At 40.6% G+C, this 23,131-nt stretch overlaps 1 long non-coding RNA gene across 2 annotated transcripts; it reads left to right on the top strand.

Moving 5' to 3' along the window:
• The first annotated feature begins 1,629 nt into the window (after positions 1-1,629).
• Positions 1,630-17,224, top strand: LOC112245422. 2 transcript variants are annotated; one of them, XR_002952734.2, is made up of 3 exons: positions 1,630-1,669; positions 6,215-6,338; positions 16,785-17,224. It is a non-coding gene; the product is annotated as an uncharacterized LOC112245422 (long non-coding RNA). The 2 variants fall into 2 exon arrangements; XR_002952733.2 differs by lacking the exon at positions 1,630-1,669 and adding an exon at positions 3,965-4,102.
• The last annotated feature ends 5,907 nt before the right edge of the window (positions 17,225-23,131 follow it).

The raw sequence follows: 23,131 nt of genomic DNA, 5'->3' as shown, positions 1-23,131 counted from the left end.
CAGTCCCGTCCTGTACTCCCTGTTCACCCACGACTGCATGGCCAGGCACGACTCCAACACCATCGTTAAGTTTGCAGATGATCCAACAGTGGTAGGCCTGATCACTGACAACGACGAGACAGCCTATAGGGAGGAGGTCAGAGACCTGGCTGGGTGGTGCCAGAATAACAACCTCTCCCTCAACGTAATCAAGACAAAGGAGATGATTGTGGACTACATGGAAATGAGGACTGAGCACGCCCTCATTCTCATCAACGGGGCTGTAGTGGAGCAGGTTGAGAGCTTCAAGTTCTTTGGTGTCCACAACACCAACAAACTAGAGTGGTCCAAACACACCAAGACAGTCGTGAAGAGGGCACGACAAAGCCTATGCCACCTCAGGTAACTTAAAAGATTTGTCATGGGTCCTCAGATCCTCAAAAGGTACTACAGCTGCAACATTAAGAGCGTCCTGGTTGCAACACTGCCTGGTACGGCAGCTGCTCAGACTCCGACCGCAAGGCACTATACAGAGGGTAGTGCGTACGGCCCAGTACATCACTGAGGCTAAGCTGCCTGCCATCCAGGACCTCTATACCAGGCGGTGTCAAAGGAAGGCCCTAAAAATTGTCAAAGACTCCAGCCACCCCAGTCATAGACTCCAGCCACCCCCCCCCACCCTCCAGCCACCCCCCAACCCCTCTTTGAGGCAGCTGCTACTCTCTGTTTGTCATCCATAAATAGGCACTTTAACTAACCCTATATGTACATATTACCTCAAATAGCCCGACTAACCGGTGCACCTGCACATTGACTCTGTACCAGTACCACCTGTATATAGCCTCCTTACTGTTATATTTTTAACCGTTTTTTACATTTATTTTTTTGCTTATCTATTGTTTACCTAATACCTATTTTTTACTTAATAACTGCACCGTTGGTTAAGGGCTTGTAAGTAAGCATTTCACTGTAAGGTCTACACTTGTTGTATTCGGAGCACGTGACAAATAAAATGTGATTTGATTTGATTTGAAACAAATACAGACTCCCTTGTAGGAATTGAGTTTCAGTCATTATTCAGACAAGCAGTTATATTTAATTTTATAGGCTACTATGACATGATTCAAGAACCTACGTGTACGTTGCCATAATTAATGTGGCTGGATAAAGAGTCGCCTTTTACGCACCAATTAGGCCAATGCGTAAATTAGTAAAGGCTATCAAGTGAAACGTATACATTCCTCTCTAGTTTTGTTTCTGCGTAATAGCCTACATTTAACGAGTAAACATGAGCCATATTAGCCTACGTTAGTTGTATGCGGGCATAACTGGACATCACCAAATATAACTCATAGTTTGCATATGCATATGAAGAATAAGAATAACGCGTCAAAAACTGGCACATTTGGATTCCGAACTGTGTAGCAATTTGCACTGATTTGACAATGGAGATACTCAATGGTTGTTAATAAGACATTTACAAAAGGACTCCCAACCCCATGCACCTTACCAACACATGCGCACATACAAAAACCTTCGTTTTCATCGGGTTCTGTGATTGGACATACAACAACCTGCCACTGGAATGGCGTCACGGTGTGCAAAAATTGTCACCAGAGAATGCGCGCACGAAGTGAGTAGGCTAGAGCTCGGAGGACTAGGGAAGGAGACGGACTAGGGGGAGAAGACGGTGCGTATTAATGCAATGATAGGTCGGACAGATGAGGAGCGAGAGCGAGAGTTAACTAGACATAGCATACGCACGTGGAGGGAAAGATAGAACGGAAGACTGAAAAATGGGGATTCAAAAAATATAGTTCTTAATCTAGGACTTAAACACAAGTAAGCTATAGCGGCATCACTGCAAACAGACAGGGTATCTTAGATAAGGATGGATTGCACCTTTCAAGGAATCTGTTCTCTCGTCATGTCCATGGTCTGCCTGCTGCCTTGGATGTGTCTGGTTTGCTGGTGGTCACCTTTTACTTACAATTATCGGATTTTTGTTGTGCATTGGTTATAAATGGGCGTGCGCTTCTGGCATCGGGTACATTATAATATATTGGGGGCATATGTTATTTATTTACATCGAATAGAAAAGTAGCCGACATTCTTGTCGGAAGTGTTCTAACAATGTACTGTGCAATTTTTAGTAGACTAATAGATTAGAATACTGTGATTTTCCTATCCAGGCTATAGCCTTGCTTTTGATGTGAATATAGCCCTTGATTCAGAACTAGGTCATTGGCAAGAACTCTCAATAAAAGTGACCAGGCCTAGGGGCACACAAAGGCAACTCGACAATCATATTACTAGCGTTTGAATTATGGTCTATTATATAGCATAGTCCTTCTTTTCTATCTTGTATGTTTGTAAACGGGTCGGTGGTTTGTAAATCGGAACGTGCTTGAACTGAAGACAGCATGAGGGCCGAGTCCTACACGATATATTCTCCATATCATGCGTTATAGCCGCGCTATCTCAAATTCAGTTTCACGTCCAAGTCATCCTCTAAATATGCTAAACTTCTAAACCGTGACATATAGACAAATCATTCAGTCTTTAAAAATACTTTTCACTAAGTCTAATAGTGTTGTTGTTCTTAAAATACAAAACAAACAATGGTTCGTATTGCGACTAGGAAGAACTTGTGAGCCTAGGTCTGCTTTTGATTGTCTTTATTCACATTTAGTTAGTTTGATTACAGACAATGAACTCTTAAGTTTGGTTGTTGTTCAGTAAATTGTATATTAGTGGATAGAAGGAAAATAACTGTCCAAATGCAAACAAAATCAGTAGGCCCTATGCAGCCTACACCCATACACAACTAATAAGTCATTTAGTAAATCAAATGTAAGCTATTCACATCTCTTTGAGTCATATTGCCTATTTTCATTGGAAGTTTAATAGTTTATTTCTGTGTAAGCATTGTCCATTGATATTAGCCTAATGAAATGTAACAAAGCACCTGTTGGAGAGGACCTGTTGGCGCTATCCTCTCATGCCAATTAATCAACACTCGTAACATCACATTTACTGAATTACTTACTAAGAATACAATTATCATTTTCAAGATATAACGCAGGCTACTTTACTAGACTATGATTTGATACTAGACACACCAGGAAATGTTTTTTCTGTCTCTGAGATAAATGAAAAGATTTGACAAGGAAACATCTCCAAAATCTCCACAATGCTGTGGCGATATCTTCTAAATTAAGATAAGACACTTGATTAATTTAATTCGGGCGACAGATAATTTATATATAGGCCCAACATAACCAAGTCCCATGCGCACATTATACAAACTGTCTTGATCGTAGAACAATAAATTAGCCACTTTGTTCGAACTGAGTTTGTTTGGATATATATTTTCCCCCTTCAATTAAAGGCAATCACATTTTTTAACTCACATCGAGTGTAACCCTATACGTTTTCTAGCCTACCTGTTGATGAACTTCCTAATAATGATTAGAAAACTAAATATAATCGAATGATAGGCCTATGCCTATCAATGATAAGGCCAATCAGTGTAGGCCTTTTTGTTGCCATAGCCTGAAAGATGGTGCTATATATTGTAATAACAGGCCTAACTGTATAAACGCCACTCACTTATAGTCAATGTTTATTCAGGTCTATCTTGTCCTTATTTGTCCTTTAAAAATGAATTTGATGACTCGCTGTCAGTGTCCTGTCCTCACGCCACATGAACATCTCCGAATAGAATATATGGACATCTCTAGAATATAATAGAATATTTTCCCCACTTATTTTCGGCCGTCATTGGTAAAAGGACATTTAATATGGTCATAACAAATTTAAATCATATCTATCATTCCTTCCTCTCTCAAGGTGTCGGATGAAGCACGTCATCACTACCGCTCACCAATCGGTCATGAGTACGAGGCAGCAAGACAAAGTAGTCTTCGAAAATGCATGTAAACCGGAGGTCGGTTTCTGTCTTTGGTTATCTAGCTGTATGAGTATTAAATACCTGTCATAAAGCTAGATAACCGAAAGTAGAAATTACTTCCACATTCACGGTCAGGTAGGAAATAAGGCCTAGGGTATACCTACAACTAATTAGGCCTTCTAACAAGTTTCGCCAAGTTCCACCTTAAAGGTAAGCAACACGTCATGTGGTTAATTGTAAAAACAATAAACGTCTTTGTTGTCACAATGCTTGCAATGTAATTTGTTAGACATTATTGTGTTTTTAATATTTATGGTTACAAATATAATTTTAAAAAATCAACAATTTATTTGAAATGGCTGCCTTTTTAATTTCAGTAAACAAAATATGATCAGAAGTAAGCCTACTTTTATCCGAACTCCTTAATGTATGCCCGGCTCGACTGGCTTGAGGACATTTGTTCGTTTTTCTAGGCCTTTTTGGCTGTTTCCTTTGTGGTAAGGGTGTGCGATACTCTTATGACCATGTTTGTGGCCAAATAAGGACTACAGGCCTCTCTTTACATTTAAAACTTTTCGAATAAGGTAATCTAAGTAAATACCACGTCTTTGCCTTTTTGATAATGGCTAAGGCTGCCATAAAAGCTATTACAACAAGCACATGACTCGATTACATTTGTGAATATAGGCCTATGCTTATTAGGGCCCGATGTTGGTTTGTGGCATTAGTCGCAGTCACTGACGAGGTATGAATCTGTTTCGATGTGTTTGGATTAGTTTGTGTTCTCGGGGCGATTATCCACCGAGTCTGCCTACGCGGGAGCTATCCATTCAGCCCGTTCTAGAACATGGTGCTGAATGCAAAACAACTTGCTCTCTCTGGCAGCGTATTAAGTTAAACCGCCACGTTCAACCACCACCCTGCCAGCACTTTGCCATGGCCACGATTCTCACCTTCTAACTTAAATTAATCTCTTACATTTCGGCAAAAAAAATATTACAGTGTGCCTATTCCTTATTCAAGCCATTAGGAAAACGAAAAATTAAAGGATGTTTGAAAGAATAGTCAAATAAGAGGGTAGGCTAAACCTGCCAGTAAAGCACTACGTGTTCTAGGCAGTGTAGGCTATTTGAATATGCAATACACTAGAAATGCAACTAAATGTGAAAGGTATAGGTAAGCCTACTCTAAGAATACACCCATAGGTAAGAAAAGCACTTGCAGACTGCAGTTACAATTGAAGTGTCTGAGACCTTGGGCATAATTCCACCAATACATTGTGTCCTCTCAATAACAAGGGCAGGGACATCCAGGATACAGGGCCTGCACTTCTTAACTTTCTACTTCACCTACTTTGTGTGCTTTGGCCAGAGAATTAAGCAACTGAGATTGTAAAGCCTAGAGAGCACTAAAGTGAGATGAGTTTTCATTCATCCCTTTTAACTACCTGCTGCAGCAGGCTCACTGTCAGCCCAGGCCGGGCTAATTGCTTTGATTCAGATAGGGAGATTGGATTTATGTCAAAGTCCTAGTTCTTTTCCATTGCATGCCTGGAACGAGCTTTCACTCAGTGTGGTCTTTACGGTATAGTCAGGGCATTTTGAACGCCATCACAAAGTCTTGCAATAATATAGATTACCTTTGATTTCGTTAATTGTGGTGTTGTTAGCTTGGGTGGATGATGTAATAAGGATGACTTGGAGAGAAATTCCTGGGAGAGGCGTGCATGTGTTATCCGTACGAGCTTTAAATCCTTTTGCATCAGTCACCATGCACAGGTAATGGGTTAAGATATTGACCAACAGCATGCTGGGTTCTGCACATGTAAGTCACACACTGTTACTGTACATCTCCAGCTGTATCAATGTAATGCATGAGTCAGACAACTCCTCGGGCAGCCAACAAAAAAAAGCACATCTGTGTAAGTAGAGTGTGTATAGATGTATGTCATAAAATAATTAGATTAAAGCAGAATGGGTTTCTGTAGTGTCATTTTTAAATGCTCTATATGTTAACATTTGAAGGAACTAGAGGAATTGTGCGTCCACATTTGTCTCTTAAAAATCATCTGAAGAGGTAGTTGCCATGGCTTTGAAAAGGGTAATAATCACCAAATATCATGGTGTATGTTTTTCTCGTCCACCTGCTTTCTTCACAGGTGACTTGTTCACAACTTGGTGTGATCAAGGAGCACAAAACGGGGACAGAATCACCGCAAAAAGAGAAATAGGAGGATGAAACTATCTGGAAATTGCCAACCCCTATCCCAACACCCCACCCCCTTCACCCACCAGCCTCTAATGTCATCTGTACTGCCAACAGGGAGACAAGAGAGGGGACAAAGACTGTGCCTGATCCCCGCCGGATGGGTGCTGAAAGAGGAGAGAAAGGAGCCATCTTGGGAGATGTTGCCGCGGTACCTAAAATGGCTGGGCTGGCACACGAGGTGAGTTGCATCATGGTCCTCTGTTGGGTACCAGAGGTGGGAGTGGGAATGGGGGTGAAAAATTGTTAGGGGGTGGTGAAGAGAGAGAGGGGGGGTATTCCCTATTTCCTCCCACATCACACATGGCCTTCTACTATTAATTAAAAGAGAAGGGGTTGGGGCAAGGAGAAGGAGGCAGGGGGCTGGGTGGCAAACAAAATGAATGAGCTGGCACTGATTGGAGGATTGCAGGAAGCCTACCATTTTCTCTTGGCGGCTTTTTACTCTTTACAGTAGAGGAAGGAAGGCCTATTCCTCCCGCTCAAATAGGATGTGCTATTCTGAGAAGACAGTGATTATGTTATATAATATTTTAAAGGAGCAGTGCAGTCAAAAACGTGATTTCTTTAAAAAATAAAGATATTTCCACACTATGACGTTAAAATAACATTCTGAAATTGTGAAAAATATGATCATGGAATTTCAGCCTGTTCAGATGGGATGGAATTTTTGGCCCACAGCATGACATCACAATCTGATCAGATCTGACCAATAACCAGTCCATCTTTTATATGCATATGGCTCTTCATTCTTTGAAGGGGTAAGTGAGGTAAATTTTAAAAACTCAGTCGGGGTCTCAACGAGTTAGAATAGTAGAATATGCAAGGTGCAAATTCTAAATTTCATTGTGCATCAACAGTTTTTCTGTAGTTATATCAGTCATTGATAACCAATTAATTAGCCCATGTTAGCAAAAAAATGTTTGATTGCTAAGTTAATTTAACTGCCAGCTATCAAAACTTGTTATCATGGTCAAATTATCAGCCGGGGGGGCCCCTATTTATTTTGTTAATCAGTCTCACTCAGATATCATATTCAAATCAAACATTCCTCTCCACCTCATGTCAAAATAAGTAGAATTGGATGAAATGTGTTGTAAAATTGCAAAATATTCTCTCCGCCCCATGGCAAAATATGTAGAATTGCATCAAACTTGCTTTAAAACTGCAAGATTTTCTCTACACCCCATGGCAAAATGTGTAGGATTGCATGAAATTAACTCTTAAACTTAAAACATTTCTCTTCGCTGTCAAGAGGGGGGCCACTCGTCTGTCACCCACATGATCATTTCAATGGCAAAAGGAGGCCCAGGAAAATAAAGTAGAAGAAATAGTTTGAGTTATTTACATGAAATAAACAGACATAGTGATTTATTAGACATACAGTGATGATTAAAAAAATGTTTAGAAAAAGACTACGGGCAGGGACATTTTGTTCTGAAAGGCTTAGTGCACTCGGGAAGTAGTCTAGTGTGGGTTGTGTTGATGGTTGTCTTGCTTGATGCAAATAGTTTGCAACGAGGGATTTTGAATGGGGTTTCAAATGTTTCATTGATAATCTACTACAGATACCTGCTAAATAGATTTTTCTATAAGATTCATTCTTAATCTTATTTGTTTTTTTCTCATGGCGATTTTGTTCAGATGAAGACTAATATAGTGCTCCAAATTATACAGTACAGTTGTAGTATCTTACCACATCAAACTCACATGTATCTACTGTGTAATTAAATGATGAATGATATGGAATAATTATTCAGATATTGTGTGAGATTATCAAACAAACATCAAGGACAATTTACAAAGTTATGCTCATACTTGGCTGTTACTTGCCATTCCCAAATGATTAATTGATTCATATTAATCTATATTAATCTTTTTTAGAATCAAGTTTATGTATGTGGGGTGTGTGTGTGCATGCATCAGTGTGAGCATACTTTACTGTCAAATTACTACCTAATTTCTGTATACTCTACTCCCAAATATTGATGATGAGACATGTAGGGGAGCTATTATAATCACAAAAACTGTAGAAATAGCATTGCCTACATTGCGCAACTGGCTTGATTTATGAATGAAGTGCACAGACAGAGATGGTCAGACATGCAAAACACACGCACAAACACGCACAAGCACACACCAAAATCAGACTTAAGTCTGGTATAAATGCCACCCTGTGCCCCTGGCGGTTCCTGCATCAACCTGAAATGGGGCAAGAGAGAGAGCGAGAGAGCGAAAAGCAGAGAGGCCAAGAGAGAGAGTCTGCGTTAAGGGCCAATGTGTGCAGCTGCAGCCTGCGTTCGTGTGTTAATGAACAGAGGCCTGCGTTTTCACATTATTATTCATCCCCACTCTCTCTCCCCCTCAAAGGCTGTTCACCCCCCCCCAAAAAAAAAAAAACTATCCCCACTATTGTGAGGGCTGGTGGTGAGGTGAGGCCTGGGCCTGGAGGGCCGGGGGGCAGGGTGGGAAAGGCCCTCCAGACTAGACTATGAGCAGATGCCACAGACATTAGAATGTTTTAACCGATCAGGAGAGTCTTGTGAGCGACTGGGTTTAATGTGTGTGTGGTGTGTGTTTTAATATGTGCATTTGATATGTTGATTGGATGTGTGAGGAGTGGTGGGTGGGGTTAGGTTCACACACTAGAGTGCCACCTGACTGGGTTCATTAGTCTATTCAGTCTGCTCTGCATGACTGAGAGGGACATTGCTGTGGACTGGGAAATACTTTGACAAACGTATAGGAGATTTGACTGCCGTTATACAGTATGTACGCTAACAATGTACACAATATACACAAGCTGGCAAAGGGATATGATAGAAATATAAGTCACATTACAGGTGAAATGTTACTCATCACTATTAGTATTTTATGTTCTGGATTGTTTTGTTGTTGCTTTAGTGGTAAAATAGATTTAACTCTGAGTTTGTCTGAGACAAAAAAAAGGCAGGGGGTGTTTCAGTGGATCTGACGTGTTTCCTCTCTGCCAAGCTCTCCTCCTCTACCTCATTTTTCTCTATTTATCTCTGGGGTGCATGGAGCAGGTTCCACAGAGGAACCAGGTATAGATAGAGAAAACCCACTGAGACCACTGGATGTATCAGAGGGAATCTAATGGTATAGTAGTTCATTTGGTTGAAGTAGATGAAAAGTGATGTATTGAATGACTGAGTACTTTCAGCGGACCTGCAAGGTGTGTTGAAACAGCTGACTCATCATCCATCTCCTTCATCATGCAGGTTTAATGAATTTCTCATTTATATTTACAAAGCTGGTTTCCCAGAACAGCATTATGACTAGTCCTGGACTAAAAGGAACTAGTAGAGATTCTCCATTGAGTATGCTTTTCAGTCCAGGAATAGACATAATCTAGGTCCAGGAAACCGGCCCATAAAGTATTACCCTTCTTATTCAGATGAATGATGCGCACAGCTCTTTATATACTGTAACTGTGTTAGGCCTGTCTCTCTTATATACTGCATATGTGACACTATGATAAAGGGGACAGAAAGAGTGAGAGAATTCACTCAGATGACACTTCATCGCTTTTCTATAAGAGTGGTATTACTGTGTTATAGCAAACAAAGAGAGGAAGAAAATATGTCTAACAGACAATCTGCTTTTGAACAGACTAAAAACAGCTATAGAACACCACTTTGAAATGTCGACAGTTGCTCATCGAAAAGAGGTAAAAGACAGATTGGTGGAAAGGAGAGGAAAGAGAGGGGCAGGGAGAGGCTGAAGGATGCTAAGAGGGAGGAGGAGAGAGACACATGATAGTGTGTATAGGGTGAGTGGCCATGTTTCTTTCCCTCCGCCTCCCCGCGTGGAGCAGAAGCTACTGTAAGCAGAGGAACAGCGAGGTCGCAAGCTCAATCAAAAGACCTGTATGCGTTTAATTGCATGTCAGTAATGGAGAATTAGGGGGAGTTATTGAGGGTGTGTCTGTGTGTCTGTGTGTGTGGTGGGATGGGGTGGGGGGGGTCAGCTCTATGTGACAGATGCTACAGTCGTCGGCACAGTGGCCAAAGAGAGTCAGCGACCGAGGCAGATTTGTGAGGCAATCTAAATGTATTCATGGTCACTACACTAGCATTTAAAGGAGACAGGTTTTTCTTTCAAATACTGGATGCATGCATTCAAAAGGTATTTAGACCCCCCACCCAGCCTCAGTACTGTCCAGGCACATCTGTTCAATGTTCACAGACAAACAATGTTCCCCTGTGTGTTTTCTTTAATGAGTCACTAAGCCATATTTGCATTTAGGAAAGAACACAGTTAGTTCATATAAAATACATTCTGTTCTACAGTTCCAGATCATGGGAATTTGGTATAGAAGTAAAACATAAACTTCTATCTGAACAGAAAATCAACTATAACAGAAAATACCAAAGTGATCCAAAACATGTCAAATGTGGTATAGTTTGAGAGTTGACCTATGAACTGAAGTGATTTCATTATAACACATCAGTATTGATGTGTGTAAGGAGGAATACTTTAATTTTAAACCCCAGCTTTCAATCAAAATGGTGGCCATGTCCAATCAGTGATTGGTCAGAGAGGTCAGTGGCACTAAGACATGGTTTAAGAACAATTTGGGATCATAGTTTCCGCAAGATTACCCCTCCCGTGTATGGATACATCAGCCAAAGTTTTCCTTTAATCTCTGAACAAATGTAATTTGCATATAGGGCCCTCAAACTCAACTCTGGACCTCGAAGCCAGTTCCACTGCATTTTTTCATCAGAGACTGATTTAGACCTGGGACACCAAATGGGTGCAATTCATTATCAGGTAGAACCAAAAACCAGCTGGCTCCGGACCTCGTAGGGTAAGAGTTGAATGCTCCTGATATAGGGGAGCGACTGTATATGTTTTGGTGACCGCCACAGATGACTGTGTGTGTCCTGAAAAGGAAGGGAAGAAATGAGAGATATTGTAGCCTTGCATTAATTGAATCGTAGTACTGTTGTGTGAGCGTTTAGGATAAAGTATTATTTAATGTTTGGAGGTATTTCAGTGAGGGAGAGTCATACCATAAACTCATCTTGTGTGTTCCCACAGTTCCCATTCTGTACTTGAGTAATGTAGCCCACAAACAGTTAATGAAATAAGTACATCTCCCAAGTTACCTCTCTGGATTCACCTCTCGCTGTGTGGATAGTATTAATGTTTTAATGGCTCACTGTGATATATATTAAGCCTGGCTCACGTGTGTGTGTGTGGGGGGGGGAGTCCAATGTGGGTCAGGCTGGCCTCATCAGGGCTCCCTAATACAACTCTGGTCGGTAGTAATCTAGCACAAAGCCTTGTCTTTAAGTATCTTATAGAGGAATACACAGGAGAAGTTTCCACATCCAGGGCTTTTCAGATTATGTCTGTCTGCCCCCAGAGTCCCGGAGCAGGGATCTTCTGTGCTCTAATGAAAGTAGAGGAGAATTAGGTGACTGAGCTTTTAATACAGTACTCATATTATAATCACACTAGGGGAAGATGGAGTTTGGAGGTGGGGTGGTGGGAGGTCTTGAGAGTGACCTGTTTCTTTCTTTGCATGTTCTTAATCTGATTGAAGATGTACAGCTACTGTATAGTACTATCTACAGTTCTGTAATGATTGTGTCGATCCCTCAGAAATACTGCAGATTTGCAAGTGAGGAACACTTAGGAAGAGGAGTCTCAGTTTCAGTGTTAAGTATAGCACTGTATAGATTTGTAGCTCTCAGTCCTTGCTGATACTGCATACTGATTCCTTCTCCATTTTGATCATTGTGCTACTGATTCTAGATTATTATCTGATTTTGATCATTATTTGACAGATCAAATATCCACGTCTGGTCAGGTGATGCAATGCGCATGCTTTTTTGTTTCAACGTATTCTTGTAGTATAGGTCAAGTTTGACAAGCTCAAGTTCATGGCTGCCAAGCTGTCTGGTCTCTGGCCAGTGGGAGAGGTGGTCTTGGAGGTGGTGGGGTGGGGGGGTGCCCTTTGACCCCTGTGGAGGTTGCTAAGGAAGGGAAGCCAGCTGGCTCAGCAATGCACCCGTGAAAAGGCCAAGCTGTCAGAGCTGTCTAAATGGGTGGGAGTAGGCTGCACATCAGCCCCCCCAATACACACACACACAAACGCACACGCACAGAAGGCACAGGGCCAGAGCTTTGGAATGTCAGCTCTGAGGGAAGGACTGCTTTATGTTCATCAGACACGTCCTTACCATAACTCCAGTCTACCCTCCCACCACCTCCACCCCAACTTCAGACACACAGTCTAGTCCCCCATAAGCACACAGTCTTCCCCCAAACCCCAAATACTCAGTCTACGCTCCATAGCTCTGGCCCCTCCCTCAGTCTACCCCTCTGTAGATCTGTGTAGGGTACCCCCCCACACCTTTGATCCCTGTCTAGACTCAGCACCCTCACCCTATAGAAAATAATTCATACATCTTCCACCCTGTAATCTAACTTTTCCCTCTGCCACTCACTGCATGCTTTGCCTACGTATATTTGAGTTAGTATGCTTCTGTTGTATTGTATTATATTGTTGTGTTGAATTGAGAAGTATTTGGATGGCATAAAACTCTAGTGTTACAGAACCACCTTATGGATGTGGTAATACCAGCCAGAGAGAATTTTCACTTTTCAGTGTAAAATAACTGGTATGTCAGTCTATTTGTTTGAGTGTTTGTGTTTGTGAGTCTGTGTGTGTGTGTTTCTGTAAGTGCATGTACAGGCTTTTTGCGTATGTATTTCTACACCTCTCTCTGTTTGTATGCGAGTGTGTTCCCCTTCATGGTTGTTCCCCTTCAGGGGAGGGGTCTGGCGAATAAAAGGGCCTCTATTTGCATATGCTGCATGCTGTCTGACGAGAGGGAGCAGTCAAAAAATATAGTCAGAGGTGGACAAAGAGAGCAAGGACAAACCCTGCATTGTGGGGTTGGAGACAGAAAGGGACTGTTTGAATGGGGGAGTGGATGAACATTGACAGAGAAAGAGTCTGGGCCGGCTCCCTGAAGTGATTAAAGCCTACAGAGCTCCATGTATACACAGTTAAAATGGAGAGGAACAACATGCAATACAGTGCATGCAGGGCCTATTTGCAGAAAGGGGGGAAAATACTGTTTGCGTTTCAGTGCATTTCAGTTTGCATTTCAGATTTGAATAAATGTCTGGAAGTGTCTAAAATGAATAAAAGATAAAGATAAATTATGTTTATGTAGCGTAAATAAGGAGGTTGCTATCATGTTGACCAAGGATCTGGCTTTGTTATGGGTTGTGTAAGTGTTTCGGGTAGGCAGTAAAATGTATTTAAAATACAATCCCGTAGGTTGTCTTTCTTCTTAATTAAGCATCTGAGCTTGCTATTAGCTTGCCAATATGGAAACTATTCCAGATATTGTTGTTCATAATGCTGTTTGTTTGTCAGATATGTGTGGGCTGCAGTTCTATTAAATGGGTTACAGTAGGCTGCAGTACTGTTAAATGGGTGAGAGTGGGCTGCAGTTCTATTGAATGGGTGAAAGTGGGCTGCAGTTCTGTTAAATGGGTGAAAGTGGGCTGCAGTTCTGTTAAATGGGTGAAAGTGGGCTGCAGTACGGTTAAATGGGTGAGAGTGGGCTGCAGTTATGTTAAATGGGTTAGAATGTCCTGCAGTTCTGTTAAATGGGTGAGAGTGGGCTGCAGTACTGTTAAATGGGTGAGAGTGGGCTGCAGTTCTGTTAAATGGGTGTGAGTGGACTGCAGTACTGTTAAATGGGTGAGAGTGGACGGCAGTTCTGTTAAATGGGTGAGAGTGGGCTGCAGTACTGTTAGTTAAATGGGTGAGAGTGGACTGCAGTTCTGTTAAATTGGTGGGTTCAATGTCTGGTTTTGGAGGACAAGGTAGACTGAAGAAGTGAGTGGAATCAAAAAAGTTTTTGTTTTGGGTCTCTTTGTACTATTCCCATTTTTTGTGAAAAATGTGTGCATTATATACACTACATGACCAAAAGTATGTGGACAAAAGTATGTGTGATTTTGGGCAATTAGGCCTGGCTCACAGTCGGCATTCCAATTCAACCCAAAGGTGTTAAATGGAGTTGAGGTCAGGGCTCTGTGCAGGCCAGTCAAGTTCTTCTACACCGATCTTGACAAATCATTTCTATATGGACCTCGCTTTCTGCACGGGGGCATTGTCATGCTGAAACAGGATAGGGCCATCTCCAAAATGTTCCACAAAGTTGAAGCACAGAATAGTCTAGAATGTCATTGTATGCTGTAGTATTAATATTTCCCTTCACTGGAACTAAGGAGCCTAGCCGAACCATAAAAAACAGCCCCACACCATTATTCCTCCTACACCAAACTTTACAGTTGGCACTATGCATTCGGGCAGATAGCGTTCTCCTGGCTACCGCCAAACCCAGAGTCGTTCCTCGGACTGCCAGATTGTGAAGCGTGATTCATCACTCGAGAGAATGCGTTTCCACTGCCCCAGGGTCCAATGGTGGCACGCTTTACACCACCCCAGCTGACACTTGGCATTGCGCATGGTGATCTTAGGTTTGTGTGCGGCTGCTCAGCCTTGGAAACCCATTTCATGAAGCTCCCGACGAACAGTTATTGTGCTGACGTTGCATCCAGAGGCAGTTTGGAACTCGGTAGTGAGTGTTGCAACCAAGGACAAATTATTTTTACGCACTTCTTGCTTCAGCACTCTGCAGTCTCGTTCAGTGTGTTGTGTGGCCTACCACTTCACGGCTGAGCCTTTGTTGCTCCTAGACGTTTCCACTTCACAAAAACAGCACTTACAGTTGACCGGGGCAGCTCTAGCAGGGCAGAAATTTGACAAACTGACTTGTTGGAAAGGTGGCATCCTATGACAGTGCCATGTTGAAAGTCACTGAGCTCTTCAGTAAGGCCATTCTACTGCCAATGTTTGTCTATGGGGATTGCATGGCTGTGTGCTCAATTTTATCCACCTGTCAGCAACTGGTGTAGCTGAAATAGCCTAATCATCTAATTTGAAAGGGTGTCCAAATACTTTTTTATACACAGTCCCCGTCAAAAGTTTGGACACATCTACTCATTCAAGGGTTATTCTTTTTTTCAACTATTTTCTACATTGTAGAATAATAGTGAAGACATAACAACTATGAAATAACACATATGGAATCATGTAGCAACCAAAAACGTGTTAAATTAAAATATATTTTAGATTTTAGATTCTTCAAAGTAGCCACCCTGTCCTTGATGACAGCTTTGCACACTCTTGGCATTCTCTCAACCAGCTTCATGAGGAATGCTTTTCCAACAGTCTTGAAGGGGTTCCCACATATACTGAGCACTTGATGGCTGCTTTTCCTTCACTCATCCCAAACCATCTCAATTGGGTTGAGGTCAGGTGATTGTGGAGGCCAGGTCATCTGATGCAGCACTCCATCACTCTCTTTCTTGGTCCAATAGCCCTTTACACAGCCCGGTGGTGTGTTTTGGGTAATTGTCCTGTTGAAAAACAAATGATAGTCCCACTAAGCCCAAACCAGATGGGATGGCGTATCGCTGCAGAATGCTGTGGTAGCTGGTTAAGTGTACCTTGAATTCTAAATAAATCACTGACAGTGTCGCCAGCAAAGCACCCCACACCATCACACCTCCTCCGCCGTGATTCACGGTGGGAACCACACATGCGGAGATCATCCATTTACCTACTTTGTGTCAAATTTGGACTCATCAGACTAAAGGACAGATTTCCACCGGTCTTATGTCCATTGCTCGTGCAATCTAAGGTGCATTTAACTCTGCAGCAGAGGTATTTCTGGGTCATCCTTTCCTGTTCCTCATGAGAGCCAGTTTAATCATAGTGCTTGATGGTTTTTGCGACTGCACTTGATGAAACTTTCAAAGTTCTTGAAATGTTCTTAAAGTAATGATGGACTGATGGACTGTTGTTTCTCTTAGGCAGAGCAACCAAACGGTGGCAGGGTAGCCTAGTGGTTAGAGTGTTGGACTAGTAACCGAAAGGTTGCACGTTCAAATCCCCGAGCTGACAAGGTACAAATCTGTTGTTCTGCCCCTGAACAAGGCAGTTAACTGTTCCTGTTCCTAGGCCGTCATTGAAAATAAGAATTTGTTCTTAACTTTAGTTAAATAAAGATAAAATTAGCTTATTTGAGCTGTTCTTGCTATAATATGGACTTGATCTTTTACCAAATAGGGCTATTTTCTATATACCACCCCTACCTTGTAACAACACAACTGATTGGCTCAAACACATTAAGAAGGAAAGGAATTCCACAAGGTAACTTTTAACAAGGCGCACCTGCTAATTGAAATGCATTCCAGGTGACTACATCATGAAGCTGGTTGAGAGAATCCTAAAAGTGTGCAATGCTGTCATTAAGGCAAAGGATGGCTACTTTGAAGAATCTCAAATATAAAGCATTTTTTGATTAGATTGACACTTTTTTGGTTACTACATGATTCCATATGTGTTATTTCATAGTTTTGATGTCTTCACTATTATTCTACAATGTAGAAAAATTGTAAAAATAGAGAAAAACCCTTGAATGAGTAGGTTTGTTCAAACTTTTGACTTTTACTGTATAGTGTATGTGCGTGTTCTTAATAATTATTTCTGTCATATTCTCAGGTGGAGTCGTCAGGATTCTGCATACCCTATTGGGGATCCTGGTATGGACCAAACAACCATTAGACAGTTAAAACCATCTCTGTCACTGTCATAGTCAGTTTATACATCTGGCATGAGGAGCTACAGTAGCCCACACTGTTCACAGAACCAGAGGACCACAACAAGCTAGAGGGAAGACTATGGAAGATTATGCAAGAGGATGCTTAAAATATACTTTGGCAAAAATCCCAAGAGACTAGAAAATACTGGAGAAACCTGATATTTTTTCATGGAATACATTCACACATTCACTCTTCCTTGAATTTGTTGTTCTTTCACTGATTCAATGTAATAATAATAATGAAAAACATAAACACACTTATGTTCTCAAGTCACAAGTGACATTCAAACTGCTGTGTGTGTGTGTGTGTGTGTGTGTGTGTGTGTGTGTGTGTGTGTGTGTGTGTGTGTGTGTGTGTGTGTGTGTGTGTGTGTGTGTGTGTGTGTGTGTGTGTGTGTGTGTGTGTGTGTGTGAGTGTGTGTGTGTGTGTGTGTGTGAGTGTGAGTGTGTGTGTGTGTGTGTGTGTGTGTGTGTGTGTGTGTGTGTGTGTGTGTGTGTGTGTGTGTGTGTGTGTGTGCATGTGTGGCATTGCTCTTTACAAACCCTGAAGAAAGTGATTCCACATTGTTGTCAATTAAATGATGTACAATGATCATTTGTGTCTTGCTTCATGTTCATAAATTTTTAAAGGGATAGTAAATGTGGAGAACCAAAAGAACACTTTGGGTGGGGAGTGGGCCTAAGGACACCTGCCTCAAACTAGAATGAGAAAAGTAGCACAGGGGTATGGGTGATTAAAACAATTTTAATATAGGCTACCATGCTGAGAGAAACCCACCTCTTTGGAGCTGGCCATAGTGCAAAGCAAACAATTTATCATTTAATCCTCTTGTATCAGTACCTTGGACAGCACCATGGGTTGGGATACAGCTCCCACTTTTTCATATAACAAACTAATTTATGCAGGTGGGAGTGAGAAACAATGGTGGCCTCAGGAACATAAAATGTACGTCAATTAGTAAATATAATACAATCGAATATTCCCATATTTAACGCAGTTATTTCTGAAGGAGGTTAAATCTGAAGTTAGACTTGTTTTGATGGAGTTGTTTAAACTATTAGAGGCTATTCCTATTTCCAGACTTGATAGACTTGATTAGTGACTCCATTTTCTGACACCAAATCAGGTTTAGGATTATACAGTGTAGGTCTGATTTGATGGAACGTACATTGACTCCAATATTTCACCCTTGACCTCAATCAGTGTCCATCCTGATGACCAAAGTCAACAACAGATGGACAGAAGTAAGATCAAGAAGGGATTATTCAGTCTTTGTGTAGTTATAATCAAAACATGTTTGATGTGACAGACAAAAAGTAGTAAATATAACTAAATGAATGCTTATCATTGGTATTGATGCTAACACTTACAAAGTTGTCAAGGAAATTGTTTAATTCATGCTGGAAAACAGTCCAAATAGTGCTGTTTTGGTGGAGTGAAAAGACTGACACAATGAAATGTAATAGAATTACAGAACAGTAATCCACTGTTATAAACTATTATTATTATGTATATTTTGCATTAACAAAACATAAAATGTTTAAATTGATAAATCATATGGTGTTTTCTTGCAACCCCAAAGACAGAATGTACACAATTGTGCAAGTAGTCTTACAAATTGTGCGTTGGCTGTGATATTTCACATGCATTTTACATTAAAATATGTCCTGAAATATAAGGCAGCAAGGTCTCTTCATCATGAATATTGTGGTTTATATTGTAGATCGCAAGTGGACGACAGTTGTCACGTTTGACTGGACAACAAAGGAAAACACTGAAGTAAAATGCTGTAGAAATGATTATAATTTCATTTGATTTTTATTGATTTATTGTAATGCAGGCCTACTCTCCACCACCTTTGTTATTATTGAGTCTGTTAAATTAGCAGCTTGAGGTAGTAGAAGCATCCTCTTTGATGAGACCAAAGTGGGTCCGAGGCACATGGACCTGTTGGTAATGGCATTAAGGCGGTTGGAGTTTAGGGTCAAGAGGTCATGCTCTGGACAGTCGCCCAAAGGACAATCATGTGATACCAAGGTCAGGGGTCACAGCCAGAGGTGAAGTGCCAGTAATTAAGTGTCTATTTCTGGCTATTCCCCAGTGACCTCTTGGCTGAGATGGACAGGCAGAGGCTTGGGGAGGTCCTTGATGACCAGGCTTTAACAAACACTATATGGTGATTAACTAACTAAATTAACTAGTGGTTACAGCCTATTCACCACAATCAGGAGACTATTGGAGGGAACAATAATGGGTTGTTTTACAGGGTGGTTTTACTGGGATATTTACCACACAGTATTTCAGGCAGATTTCAGGCAAAATATGTAGTAATCTGTAGTAATACTGTAGTAACTACAAAAGAAGATTTCTGATTGCTTTTTGGCGATTTCACAATGTCATAATTACATTGTGTTCATATACAAAAAGCCAATTTTTTCCATATTTTTTAAGACCAAGATAAATGCAGTGTCAGAATATACTGCAACGCATTTGCAAAATCATGTTCTTTTGTGAAAAGGAAATAAGTTTCTATTTTTTATATGGCAAGTAGTAAACAAAAAAAAGGAAACACAACCAGAAGAGTCAGCCAGTAGGCTATTGCAGTTGTAGGCTAGTTTGAGGAGTGAAAGATAGAGGGAAACTCACTAACAAGTTGCTAGACATTCCAATTCAGCAGTCAGTGGGCGCTGGAGTAAGTTTCACAGTGAGCAGATAGGAATAGGAATAGTTTATGTCCTTCTAGCCAGTGAGCATTAAGTCTGTGTATATGAACTGTTAGCATGAGAATAGGGATGGGTCCTGTGAACTTCTCTGACCCATTGACCTCTCTCCTGGGATGTGAATAGTATCACTCAAGAGCTGCCCGCTTGCTATGTCAGGCCTGAACCATGCCTAAAATTCTAATCAGGCTGATTTAATGTATCCTACAACCCCCTTCTAGACACCCCCACCCCCCATTTATTCAGACCGGGGGTACGGCAGTTTGTTTAAGGCATGCCTCGCCCCCCAATCCGGGTACCCCTCATCCAATTTATAGGCCCCTGGACTTGGAAGTTGGAGGAGTCTGAGGAGCTGGTATAAGACAACAGGGGTCCCTTTCTCTTCCTAAAGAAGTTGGGCCTCCACATAATCAATTGGTTCCCCAACCACTGAGCGGTTTATAGCTAATCCAAATTAGAATGTTAAAAGGATCAGACTGGTGTCACTCTGATCATAATCACTCATCTCACATTCAATACTGAAGTGCAACTGAACTGAAACAGCTATTCAAAGATAGGTGTGAATTAGAATAAGGATAACATGCTGCAGAAAACCTGATGCAGAAAGCTGGTCTGAGAGGATAATATGTGTACCAGAGAGAGAGCTTCAGTGAAGTGTTCTCAGCAATGCAGTCTAATCAGATGCAGGAATAATTGAGAGAAGGCTGGAAAGAGTGACACCTTCAGGCATGGAGAAGAAACATTTCATTCTGTAAAATCCAGTCTCTGATGGATGTCAAGAATATAGCTCAAATGGTCTACCTTTCATGGCAGAGAATTTGTATCTTGGCCTATTTTATTACATCGTTTGAGAAAAGAGACGTCATTGAATCTTCCTTCACAATTTGTTCCTCATACCTTTAATTAAGGTACATCTCATTGTTTGCAATAAGTTTGAATGAAATATTGAAACACAAATATTACTTAACCAGCAAAACCTTTATTGTAGCCTAGGCCTATCGGGAGAAAGAGGAGATTATTGGCAATACCATTGCATGTGTCAGTTTGACTAATTTAGCCTATGGATTTGAAGTGCTGAGAGGACAGCGCCACGTGTTTCCAATGAATCTCTATAGTTTGCAATCGAGAACCAGACACAAAAAAGTGAATTTCCTATTTCGTCTCTATTTATGCACATTTTATATTGTTCCAGTTTATGTATTTATATTTATTAAATAATTGCAAAACTGTTTTATTTAGGGCCTATGCGTTTTCATCAGTTTATAAATGAGAGATTGTGACACAACAACCAATGAAATAATCGAATAACGTGCATTAAGTGAAAGGTGCACGTAATCAATGGGTAAAACTGTGTCAAACATGGATCTCATTAGATTAGATTGTGTAAATGCTCCTGTGCCCGTGGCACTGCTATATTAACGTAGTAGGCTCAAGCTTACTCTCTGAATACTTACTGAACTGTCAGTAATATAGTTAATGGTATACCTGGGCAGTCTGATGTAGGCCTGCCGGAGGGGCGTCCTTAAGCGATGTCTGGCTCTCTTCCCAGAGCATAAGTGGGGCTCAAAACGAGGTGTGAATATAATGTATAGGCCTACAACATGGTTATACATCATTGTCTTAATCAATCATATTATTTCATACCTTACCTTAGACCTGTAAAAGTGGTGTATAAAATGTAGCCCTATAATATGATTAGCCCCTTGTTTTGCCATATTTGGAATATAAATGATGTATATTACATTCTCACATTTGATACAAAAATACATGATATTATTCCAATTGAATTTCGTACTGTTAAACACGTTGATCCAAACGTGTTCAAAAATAGAGTTTCTCAAAACGATGTGCAACACAATGGCAGACCAAATAAAAATTTGTTTCCATTTCATTTCTTGATTGAATCCTCACATAAGCAATTATAGGGCTAATTGTCATCAAACTTGTAATATGTCAACGAAAAGTCTTGAAAATGATTCATCTGCAAGTGAAAGTGAGTGTTCTGCTTCTTGGTCTCTTACACAATTGAGGAAAACTTGGAGTGGGCTACATATATTTAACGATCATATAATTTATGTTAAATGTGCGATTATATTTCTGACTTTTTAATTCTGGCTAGTAACATAGCTCTCTTTTTGACTTATTAATTCTGGCTAGTAACATAGCTCTCTTTTTGACTTATTATTTCTGGCTAGTAACATAGCCTTGGCCTACATAATGTGTGGAATGTAAATGCTATAAAACGAGAACGAGAGGGAAAGAAGACAATAGAGAGATTCTGTTAACATTTTCGTTAAATTGCCTCGAGTATAGTCTATACCAGAACATGTGTTCATCACGAATGTTGATATTATTTATATCTTTATATTGTAAATGGTAAAATTCATAATAAATAACTTTCACATTTTAACACATATACTAATTTGCCAAGCAATTTTTAAAAACTTAAATCTTATATTTTACCTTTTTTTAAACTAGGCGATGTTCAGGGGCAGAACGACAAAATCCTTAACCTGTCAGCTTGGGGATTTGATCTTAGCAACCTTTCGGTTACTAGGCCAACGGTCTAACCACTAGGCTACCTGCCGTACCAAATACTCCTTAAATATGTCGAACTGGATTTAAAAAAAATCTCGAACCCTGGATTACAGGGAAATCTAAAACGATTGTAGTCTTTATTAATTGAATCGTGTGAAATTGACAGAGAAAATAATGGAGAGAAGTGCTTGCTTTAAAAAAAACTGAACTCCCTTTTACTGTCACTCCGTGACACCCACGTCTATAATGCACATTATACCGTATATCTGTATATTACATTTCATTATATTTTTGTTAAGGTATAGGCTGTGTAATGCATCTGAAATATCCAGGAGTCATGTGAATCAAATATTATACTTACACATGTTACAGATCCTGTGAGGAAAAATGGAATAAAGACTTCTTTCTCGTTGCATTTTACAACCAGAGGGAAACGTAGGCAACATCAACATGGCCAAAGTGTGATCTGACTAAGAACTGCAGGCTGTTATACGATCCTCAGAGACTCCTCTCTGACAGCAGCATCTAGTAGAATATATAAGACCAGAATCCTATCTGCAGAGTCAGAGAGCCACGCAACACATCATATGTACAGTAAAACACTTGATACAACACAGCATAATACATTACTTTCAAAAACTATTCATACACAATGACTTATTCCACATTTTGTTGTGTTACCACCTGAATTCAAAATTGATTCAATATATTTTTTTCTCACCCATCTACACACTGTACACCATAATAAAGTGAACACGAGTTTTTAGACATGTAGGAAAATGTATTGAAAATGTAAAACTGAAATATCTAATTCATACTCCTTTGCTATCACACTCCAAATTGAGCTCAGGTGCATCAAATTGTCTTTGATCATCCTTGAGATGTCACGACAACTAGATTGGAGTCCAGCTATGGCCAATCGTTCAGACATGATTTAGAAAGAAATACACGCCTATCTATATAAGGTCCCACAGTTGACAGTACATGT

Source organism: Oncorhynchus tshawytscha, linkage group LG06, assembly GCF_018296145.1.
Source record: "Oncorhynchus tshawytscha isolate Ot180627B linkage group LG06, Otsh_v2.0, whole genome shotgun sequence".
Lineage (NCBI taxonomy): Eukaryota > Metazoa > Chordata > Actinopteri > Salmoniformes > Salmonidae > Oncorhynchus > Oncorhynchus tshawytscha.
The sequence above is the reverse complement of the archived record's forward strand: the minus strand, read 5'-3'. Positions and strand labels throughout refer to the sequence as shown.